The sequence below is a fragment of the Euprymna scolopes genome, chromosome 17 (assembly GCF_053919585.1).
Source record: "Euprymna scolopes isolate OS-2025 chromosome 17, ASM5391958v1, whole genome shotgun sequence".
Taxonomy (NCBI): Eukaryota; Metazoa; Mollusca; class Cephalopoda; order Sepiida; family Sepiolidae; genus Euprymna; species Euprymna scolopes.
Window position 1 is genome coordinate 103,253,651 of NC_136498.1, and position 12,456 is coordinate 103,266,106.

The following is a 12,456-nucleotide window of genomic DNA, read 5'->3' on the forward strand; positions in this document are numbered from 1 at the left end:
CTTAAATACTAATTCATAATAATATTTAACTGCGCATCGAACATATACCATAATAATTAGTTCGCTGCACCTAATAATGGTTCATACAAAGTTTCAAGCAGATCTGGTCCAGTAGTTTCCAAGAGAAAGCGGAACTTAAATAGAAATACATGCGGTACTCGTGTAAATAATAATTCCTATTAATCCCTAATTATTCACCAACAAACACCATAATACTGAGTTCGCTTCACTTTATTATAGCAAAGATTGACAGAAAATTTCAGCTAGCTCGCTCCTATAATTTCCGATATATCTTCTAGATAAAAATTGTAGCAAAATCAGCTCAGTAGTGTAATGTTGTAGCCCTTTGGCGGTGATCATAGCGTAGGATATGTGTTAACTGTGGAAAGCAAGGCCATAGGTTAAAACATTATTATTATTATTATTATTATTATTATTATTATTATTATTATTATTATTATTATTATTATTAATTGATTCCGGCGACGGTGGCTCGCTGGATTAAAAAAATAAACAGTATTGGGAAAAAGTGATTGACAACAAATAATAATATCGCTACAAAGGAATGTGAAAATAGAAAATAGATGTAAATATGATTTTTGGTTTGCATAAACAAATAACTAGATGGAGTTTACATCGGCTGTTGGTCTGAGATTTAGATTTGGGTAGAGTCTAATCAGTCGTTAGCTGGACATTAGATAGAACAGACGACTCAAAGAGTGAGTTAATCTCTATGACGTAGGGAGCGGCGTTTCCTCAGACAGCTAAGATGTAAAGACCTTGTAATCTTTTAAAATGTCGGGCGAAATCATGAAAATAAATGTCCGTAAATAATTCAGGTATGTGTTATGTTATTTACATCTGTTAAAAAGAACCGTTTGCCTACAACTGTTTCGATACGTCCACGTCAATCGTTTCCTATTAGAACTGTTGTATAAATGTCAAAATATACACACTAGACGATCAACTAAATGATACGACGTATATACATACACGCATTTACACGTACATGAATATACAAAAATATAAACCCATTATTCAACGTGTATGTCGTTCGGAACATATTCATACACACACACACAACGTAACATACATACAATTTATACGTTATAAGAATAATATCTCCCACCTCACTATGTAATACGACTGTTTTGATTATCTCTCACGCAATATATCAAGTTGTTGCAGAGGAAAAGTTGGACAGACAGACAGACAGACAGAAATATAATATAGATAAACAGTGTATAAGTAGCTAGAAATATTTTCTGAGACGTAAAATTTTATGGTTGAATAGCAAAAAGAGAGATGCTTAAAGATGCATAGCAAAATAAATAATTACGGTTCCCAAATCATAGAATTCTAAGCATTTTTTTCTTTTCTGCGAAAATTTGAATCAAAATGGTAGAAAATTATAAAAGCCTTCCTGTAAGTATTACACGCAGCCATCGTCTCTAGCGTCTATCACAGAAATTGAAAGTCATGCTGAAAAAAAGTAGCCCAACTAATAAAAAGAGTAAAATATTACAATTATAAGAGGAAATTTGTAAACATTAAAATTAACTACTAACTAGTTCAACAAGATACACACGAAGACGGTTAGAGGTTACATCGGTCGAAACGTTGTGAAAAAAACACTCAAGACGCGAACAGTAGTTCAAATAATCAAATTAATACAAATAATAGCTGTTACCAATTGTTAAAACTTGAAATTCTAAGAATTCTTTGTTTCTCTGCGAAAATCTTGACAGAAATTGCAGCAAATAATACAAGCGTTCCAATTTTTGCATTAAAATTGTCCTTGGCATCAGCTGTTTACACAAGCAGCCAAGTTGCGATAAAGAGTGGGGAGAAAATTTTCTGCCTGCTTTTTTCACTTTTTCTGATTTGGCGAGATTCCATCAGAAAAGTTTACCTTTTGTATTGACATTTACAATTGAATGAGCAGAGTTTTGTCATGAGTTGCTTTTTCAAAATGGCCGCAGTTTCAAAACCACTTCGATTTTTTATTGACTTTTTCGATTTGAAAATAGTTTTATTTGTAAATGCTAATGGGTGAGGAGTTATCTCACTTTGCTTGTGTTTTACTCTTTCTTTTTCTTAATGTTTCATTATATTTCTTCTCCTTTCCTCCTTCTTTTCTCTCTCTCCTTCTTTTCTCTCGCTCCTTGTTTTTCTCCCTCTCTCTCCTTCCTCTCTCGATATATATATACTAGTGGAAATACCCCTCATTGCTCGAGAAAATAATTAGACCAATAAAGATATTAACAATCACCCTAGCATATAAAATAAATACATTTTTCTCATTGCTTGCTACAAGGTCAATAATTGACTTTATTTGTCAGTTTTTTTGTGACTCGCTAGAGCATATTAATTCATTTATTGCGGACTATTATTCTCATCGTTATTAGTTGTTGTTTCAGGACACTCCGGCCAACTATTCCTCTGGTCTTCGTCAGGTGGTAACCGCGACGGATAGAAACTTCGAATTTCCTAACTGTATTCTCAGCAATCACGAAACGTCATGAAACAAGGAATAATAAAGATGAGAATAATAGTCCGCAATAAATAAATTAATATAAATAATACTCATCTCAATAATGAATTCCAATTAAAATATTATATCGCTAGAGCATGTTGTTAAAAACATTTTATTTGATTCATTCCATAAAATACTTTGGCCAGGTTGGAATGGTCGCATTTTCAAACTCAGTTCCATTCTTTTATATTGACTTTTTCAATTTATTTATTTGCAGACTTATCCTCATCTTCATAGTTGTTGTTTTTACGACATTTCGGCCAACTATTTCTCTGGCGCGCTTACTATCTGGACCCATAAAACAATTAGTGTACTTCCGATATGTTGACGACGGATGCTGTTTATTTAATAACCAAACATAAGCAAACACCTTTTTCTCCTTACTCAATGGAATGCATCCCGCGTTAAAGTAAACCTATGAGGGAGAGTGCAATTCATCCATAGCTTTCCTTGATGTATTGGTAACAAAAACACCATCTAGTTACCATACATCTATATACCGTAAACCAACATTTACAGGATTGTACACTTGTTGGGATTGATTTTGCCCTAAAAAACGTAAGATAAATCTAATTTGGACCCTAACACATCCTGCCCTTATGACTTGTACCAAGTTAAAATTAGGTGAGGAATTGGAAACAATTACGGATACGTTATCCAAAAACGGGTACCCACTAGATGTGATTAGGCAGTTATTCAAAGGAAATTGGCGAAATTCTCTCAATTAAAGAGAATATAGTGGCCAAATATCTAATTTATCTTCGTTTGCCTTGGTTGGGTACAGTAAGTGAGAAATTTGACAAACAAATAAGTTCAGCAGTTCATGGATGTGATTTTACTGCCAATGTGCGGGTTGTGTTCTCTACGAGAACTTTATTACCATCTTATCGAAAAGACGTTTTACCCCACCACCACCATAATAGTAACGTTATTTACAATTTTAAATGTGGTTGCGGTGCCAACTACTTAGGTCGAACGACATTAAGATTAGATGGAAGAATCCAACAACATATACCCAGTAAAATTAGGAATGGAATCTACTGGGCAACGGACATTGTTACTAACACATACGGGTCTTCAATTACTGATCATTTATTTAAAACCCCATCTTGTGCAGCGAACTTTAGCACGGACTCTTTTTCTATTCTGAGTCGTACTCATTCACTATATCACCTTAAGATCTTGGAGACTATTCGCGTTCGACTTAGAAAACATTCCCTTTGCAAGCAAAGGGAATGCCTCCTGGGGTTGAACGTGATTAATCTCTAGGGTATTCGACCATATCGCTGTTTTGTTTTAATCGTTTTCCCACTTTTTTCTCCCCGTAAAATGAATAAAACGCAATTTTAATCGCTTTTTCATTCTTTGTTTTAAAAATTCCCTCGATACTCGAGCTTTTAGATGCGAGGGTCGAAACCGGTCAGCTGGCTCCCCATTTATCTTTCTTTCGTCTCTTGTTCCCCTTTTTCCTCCTTTTTGGAGAGAAGATTAAATAAATAAATATATATATATATATATATATATATATATATATACAAATATATATATGTATATATATATATATATACAAATTTACTTTTAATCATGAATCATAAAAGTCTTCCCTTCATAATTGCAATATTTAAACTTTGATAATTATGTTTCAGTTTTAGGAAATATGGTATAATAAAATTATGGGGTGTTCGTTCGCGCCTGACCTCCATAGAATGGAAATATGTCACAAAGTTTTACAAGGTTTTTAATATAGATCCACATAATATTGTGATAAGTGTTTCAGTGTGAACAGGTATGGTATAATAAATTATGGGGTTTATCTATTTAATTTTTACTTTCATCATATTTTGCTTTGGTTTTGATACCCCCTAATTCGAAGCTATCTCTTTACAACCCTTCCTTTTCATAACTTATCATACTTTCATAAATCAGAGTCCATTTTCTGTAGGCTGTTTTTGAATCCAGTCAACGACGGGTACGTTTGCTAGTATATATATATATGTATATATATATATATATATATATATATATATATATATATATACAGGATATCCGTAAAGTTACTATATAGTCTTACAAGTTACTATACAGACACCCTGTAATATATTAACAGTACAGTAAGATATTGTATTAAAATATTTATTTGTAACAAAAGAAATAGAAAGAAATAACACCTTTATGTTTATAAAAATCTCAGAAAATACACGTGTTACACCCGAAAATACTGTAACAATCAAGGCAAACAATTTCTATGAAAAATATTCAAATTGGAGGCCTTCAGCTCCAATACATTCTCGACACGACACTCTGACAAACTTTGGTGCACAAGTAACGATCAAGGTTGGCAAATGCATCAATAACAAATTGTCGAAGATCTTCAACACTTCTTGGCTTTCTCGAATACACAGAGTCTTTGATGACTCCCCAGACAAAGAAGTCCATTGGCGTTATGCCTGGAGATCGTGGAGGAAATTCAATGGGCCCTCGCCTGCCGATCCATTTATCAGGAAATTTCTCATCCAGTAAATTTCGGACAGCTGTAGCATAATGGGGTGGGGCTCCATCCTGTTGGAAGTACAAGTTATTGAAATCTGGTGGTTGTCTCAATGCCGGTACGATGAAATTTCTCAGTTTGTCCAGGTACCTTTCTCCTGTAACAGTTCCGTGGAAGAACTGTGGACCCACAATTCCATCAGACGATATTCCTGCCCAGACAGTTATTCCAGGCTGGTTCAATTGGGACGTGATCGTAAAATGGGGATTTGTGTCACTCCAATAAACACACTTGTGACGATTTACGTGTCCCGAAAGTTTGAATGTGGCTTTATCAGTCCACACAATCTCGTCCACGAAAGTGGGATTATCCTCACACATCCTGACGATCTGTTCGCAAAACAGAGACCTGCGATCAGGATCATCCTCAAGAAGACCGTGAATTAGGCGCGAAATGTATGGTCTCATGTGGAGTTTCGTGAGTATCTTATGTAGAGAGGTTCGTTTGATACCAATTTCTGCACTAGCACGGCGAAGTGATTTCTTTGGGCTTCTGCCATATGCCTCAGCAACTGTAGCCAAATTTTGTTCAGTGCACACACTTGGCAAACCAGAATGCGGAGCATCGGCAACTGAGCCAGTATCATCAAATTTGTATTGAAGTTTATAAATAGCCAAACGTGTTGGAGGATCTGTATTAAAATAATGATTCCAATCAGGAATTACATCCGGTGCGTTTTTTATTTTCCAATATCGCTTCAAAATAAATTTGCGCTCTTCCAAAGTTAGCTCTCGTGGCATGCTTGATTAAATAAACCTGTAAAAAAAAATAAATATTAACTATTAATACAAATATAATACAATAAAACAATAAGACTGTATAGTAACTTTACGGACACCCTGTATATATATATATATATATATATATATATATATATATACATATACATATATATATATATAATTATTTCTTTATATGTAATTTTTATGTATGCAATTATATAATTATTTCTTTATATGTAATTTTTATGTATGCAATTATATAATTATTTCTTTATATGTAATTTTTATGTATGCAATTATATAATTATTTCTTTATATGTAATTTTTATATATGCAATTATATAATTATTTCTTTATATGTAATTTTTATATATGCAATTATATATTCTCTTACAGTCTGTTTATATATATATATGTACACATATACATATATATATATACTTGCATATATATACATACATATATTTACATACATATATACATATATATACATATATGTATATATATATATATATATATATATATATATATATATTAATAAGTTGACGGAGAAGCTAGAGGTGTATATTAGTAATCGACATTACCTCTGATCCGCAGTGAAGGGTTTCCTGTCCTTTTATTGACTTTTTCCATGTTTGCAAGTATTTATCTATCGGTTTTAAATTTACTAGGCAACATGCTTCCAAAGATAATAACAAACAACTTGCTCTTCTGGTTCGTAGAAGATATGGGTGTGAACCCATTAATGGAAGCAAACATATTTTCAATTGTTCAAAAACTGTACTTACAGACATTAAAAATAGAGTTCTGCCTAGGGGGGTTAGATTTTTGTATTCCCCCAACCAGTATAAATAAAGAGAGACCACTTTCTGCCTTTAAAGTTTTGTTCTCCCAACTTAGACATGTTCCAATTTCCCCGGAAAAATTTCTGGGATGAAATCTAATTTAGTTGCCTTAGCTCACTGATACAGTAACACACCTGTTGATTATATCGACTTTGTCTGGAACATAATGCAATTTAAAACTATGAAAGCGTTAAAGTCCAATGCTGATATTTACATGCGCAAACCAGACAAAGGTGCAGGAGTGGTGATTTTGGAAAAATCGGACTACGTTGAGAAAATGGCAGTTATTCTCAACGATGTTTCGAAATTCAGTAAAGTCGGCCCTGACGAGTTTACAGATAATACTTGCAAGAACGAGGCCAAAATGCAAAGGCATCTACTTGCATTATTTAAAAATAATGTTTTTGGCAAGGACGTCTGTGACAGGATTAGACCCTATGGGTCACAACGTCCCAGAATGTATGGTCTCCCGAAAATCCATAAGCAAGGTGTTCCACTGAGACCTATTTTATCAATGGTTGGTTAGACACAACATTTTTTGGCTCAGTAGCTTGTGGAAATTCTGCAACCTGTGCGCGAATTATATACCACGCACTGCATCCCTGATTTTTTTCGGTTTGTTAATTATTTACGTGGGTTGGATTCAAATGCAGAGACATCTTTTATATGCTCATTGGATGTCTCTAGTCTCTTTACCATCATACCGTTGGATGAGACTATACGTATATGTACCGACGCGCTCTATGATGGTCGCCTGACTGCTCCACGGTTTTATAAACAGATTCTTATTGAATTCGTTTTAATGTGTACAAAATCTTTGGAGTTTAGTTTTTGTGATATCATGTACTGTCACATCGACGGGGATTAATGGGGAGTCCGTTAGCGGATATTTTTGTCGGATACTATGAATCCGTTCTGTTCAACTCTATAACAAAACCGACTGCATATTTCAGATATGTTGACGACACTTATGCTGTTTTTCCATCGCAAGGTGAAGCGTCAATATTTTTTGATAGGTTGAATTCTTTGCATGGGGCTCTAAAGTTCACTATAGAAAATGAGAAGGACAATTCACTTCCCTTCTTGGATGTTCTTGTTGAACGTTCAAGGGGGGGGGCTTCCTCACTACAATTTATATGAAGCCGACATTTACTGGCCTATATGTGAACTGATTGTCTTTTGTACCAAAATCACGTTAGGTCGGCTTAATTAATACTTTGGCATATGGAGCCCACATGATTTGTTCGCCTAACAGATTAGACGCCGAACTCGATAAGATCAGGGAAATATTCATCAATAATGCTTATCCTGTTGACCTTATTGATGACTGTATTTTCAAAAAGGTTACGAATTTTAAATCCCTTAAAATGTTTGGACCTTTGAAATGCCCGGTTTATTTACAATTACCATGGATTGGGGAAAAGAGTAACAGACTTTCCAAACAGATTCGCAGAAGTATTTACGACTACTATTATTCTGTGTCCTTGCGTTTGGTATATACTACGAGACCTGCTTTTCCGTCTTTCCGCAAGGATAGTTCGCCTTGCATCCAAAATAGCAATATTGTGTAACAATTCAAACATCCTTGCATCTTTTGACTCGTATAAACCAGCATGTTCCATCGAAGATCAGACAAGGGAGGAAGGGGTCTGGTAGTCTCCCTCCTTCTGCAGCCTTACTCTGCTATTGGCCAGCATTTGGTTGACAACCCGTGCTGTGCCGATAGATATAAAATAGAATGGTTCGAGGTGCTACATAGAGCGGACTCCAAAAATAATTTAAAGATTTTGGAGTCTGTCTCTATTGCGGTGCATAAACCTTCTTTGTGCCGGCAAAAGGAAACAGTAAACGCATTGTTTCTCTTATGTGAACTTAGAATCTTTTCTCCCGTTTTTTTTCCTCGTTATACCAATATTTTAATCGTTTTTAAACGTTAATAAACTTAATTTTAGTTGTCCCCGTACTTTTGGCACATTCAATAGTTCCCCATTAGAACTCTTTAAAGTTTCGACATAATATTATTTTTTACGCTATCGATTTTCTCCTGATGAAAGCCGAAAGAGCTCTTGAGAAGCTTCCGCCTATTTTATTTAAAAAAATATATAGAGAGATCTACATATATATATATATATATATACATGTATATATACATATATATACACATATGTATATACATATGTATATACATACATATGCATATATATACATATATATATATATATACATCTACATATATATATACATATATATATATACATCTATATATACATCTACATATATATATACATCTATATATACATCTACATATATATATATACATCTATATATACATCTACATATATATACATCTATATTTACATCTACATATATATATATATATATCTATATATACATCTATATATATACATCTATATATACATCTACATATGTATACATCTATATATACATCTACATATGTATACATCTATATATACATCTACATATATATATACGTCTATATATACAACTACATATTTTATATATATATATATATATATATATATATATATATATACTAGCAGAAGTACCCCTCGTTGACTGGGTTAAAAAATAGCCGATAGAAAATGGACTATAATTGATGAAAGTATGATAGGTTATGAAAAGGAGGGGGTTGTAAAGAGATATATTTTGATACCCAAAAAGTTTACCCCAAGTAAAATATGATGAAAGTAAAGATAATTTTCGCGAAAATATATTTTTTTATATCAACTTTGTTTCCATTCGTAGCCAATATTGCATAGGGGTGTTATTTTTAGAAGGCATTACATATGGATATATTTTATACTGGTGGTATTAAGATGATGTATATTCTGTATTGTTGTTGTTCGTCTTAGGAAGAGTCTTAGTGGGAGATTAGAGTCTTAGGGTGATATCTAGATATTGTCTTAGGAGTGTTCATACGTCGTCTTAATAGTGTCTTAGAGGTGCATGTTGTGTGATAGCATATTGGTGACATAAACAGGTATATATAAATAGAGAGACAGTTCTGTATATATATATATATATATATATATATATATATATATATATATATATAATAGACAGTGTACATGTTACTACAAGAGAACCAGTTCAATGAGAGGAGATATATGAACATCGAGAGATAGTGCGTTTGACATTTACGTTTTGACAGTTGTGCATATAATATAAACACGTTACCATTCTCGTTGTAATGATGGACACAGAAGATGCAGATACAAAACCACATGATGATTCGTTTATTGCTTCTTCGATCGGTCGGACATGATTTTGTATTTCAGGAATTCAACGTTGTTACATGGTTATCTCTAAACGCCCTCTCGCTTCCAGAGGGTGCCGAGAATCGGTCTGAAACTCTCTGCTCCTCTGATCTGACTGATCTAACTCTCTCTAACTAACTTCGAACTCTTTCCTATATTGAGAACTCGTCACGTCATCGCATGATTAAACATGTGTTCATAAAGCACGTTGGTTGACATGCGTCACGTTATCAAACTTGACATGACCCGAGTTCAGTAACCTATTTTTCAAATAACATTTTTACAAAATATGTTTCCAATTTCAATTGGCGATTAAATTCATTAACAGAAACAAATTTCATTATTACATTCCTTTTCCATATACAAATATGTAAGCTAAACAATTGCAATTCCTTATTTCAATAGCATTCTGTATTTATTTTAACTTATGATTGGAATTTTCAATTCCAAATCTAGCTTCGCAAGTTCAAATCCTTGACTATCCTATTTCAAATTTACATTTGACTATAATTCCATATTTTTTTACTCACATGAAAAGGGGCCAACCCTTTATCATGTAACACTAAGAGTGACCAACAAAATGATGTTTCCTTACAAAGAGAAAATGTTATATATATAATAATATAATATACAAGAAATAAATATTACCATATTCAATAAAAGTTACTTTTATGATAGAAAAGTTCATTGGTTTGTATTTTTAAGTAGTTTGTAAAAAAATGTTTTTTGTTTAATTCACGAACAGGTTTTTAAAAAAAATCTAAATGGCAGCGACTTTGAAATGGTGAGCCACGTTTTCAATTTGAAGGAGGCGCACCTGAGCATTCTGTGTTAACAATTTAAGAGGGTCCCGTCAACGTAAGGAATATTTATAAACCTATTTTAATGTTTTCCGTTATTTTGTGCTTTAAAAATATTCGATTATGGCATGTGCAGTTTATGTAAAAATTCATTGAAGTAGTTGTCACCTCAAATTCCGTTTTAATTTCGGTTCGCTGAAATTATTTCAAGTAATGAGCATTAAAAACTATTCCAAAACAAAAAGAACATGAACTGGTAACATTTATTTCTTGTACATTTATTTTTTCTGGTAGTCGTTTGTTGGCTTTTCTGCTAAACACTCTTACTAAATAATATCGACGAAATATCGCAAAACAAAGAAACAAAAACAGTTTTGAAAAATAATGAAGCTTTAATTACTTTAGTAAAATAATCCAAAACAGCAAAATGGGATATTAAAAAGGTAAACACGTAATTATTTTAGTTTTTTAAAGCAAATAATCGATATAAATATGAATAAGAAGAAAATGGCGCCCTTTTCAAGCAGAACAGCTTCGTTTCAGTTTTACAGTATTGAACGGTGTAGTATTGCGCCCTCGAATTCAGGGTTGTACTATTGTAATGTAAAGAACACGCAAAAAGGCTTGTAATCAACTGAATTCCTTCTAGTACACTGACAAAAAAGATTAAACAGCTATATAAATATCAATAAAAAGATTATGTAAATGTTTTTAAAAGACACGTAATCACATGAGCAGGATTTTTTCCTTCTTTTGACACGATATCAAGTAACGTCCTTATTTTTTATTATTAATCTATTTATCTATTTTCGAAAGATTTGTATCGAAAATTGTCTTAAGTTCCGACTTTTTTTTTGCTTTCACTTTAATAAGAACGTGAATTTATGAGGTGAATTTATTCGACACAATATGATTCAACTCAAAAAAATAAATAAAAGCTAACGTGAATTAAAATTAAAGTTAAGGTGTTATTGTGGACCCTCACCCCTTTTTAAAAAACCTTGTTAAACTGTGTGACATATTTAAATTCCATGGATGTCAGGCGCGAACGAACACTCAATAATTGTATTATACCATTTTTCTTCAAACTGAAATATAATTATCAAATAGATATGAAAAGTCTTTGTTAAAGCCTGTGCCATATTTCCATGAAGAACAGGCGCGAACGCAGACCCCACAATTTTATCATACCATCCCTATTTACGTTGAAACATACTTATCAAAGTATTCTTATGTACATCTATATAAAAAAAAAACCTGGTAAACGTTTATTTTTCATTTTTTATTTCTATACTTTGGTGGCCAGGCGCGTACGCAGATCCCAAAATTTTTATGAACCACGGTTCTGCCAAATCAAGCATACCCATTCCCGATCCTCAATACATCTTCTATCATTATATGTAATCAGTTTTTTAAAAATAGTCAACCATATAGGAGCCTATTCGTAATCACACACACACGTTCAACGTTATATATATATATATATATATATATATATATATATATATATATATATATATGGTGACAGAGGACATTCAATTGTATTTCTGAGCATTTAACAGTCAACGGAGAAAAACGGGACAATAACCCTAGTGATTTGATGTGATGGTTTGAATATAATAAACTAGTTATGACCAAAGTTTCATTTCATTCGGATAAAACACTAAGACACAGGGCCTAATTAGAAGTGGGGGCCGTTTTGTTTGGTCACCCTGTATATATATATA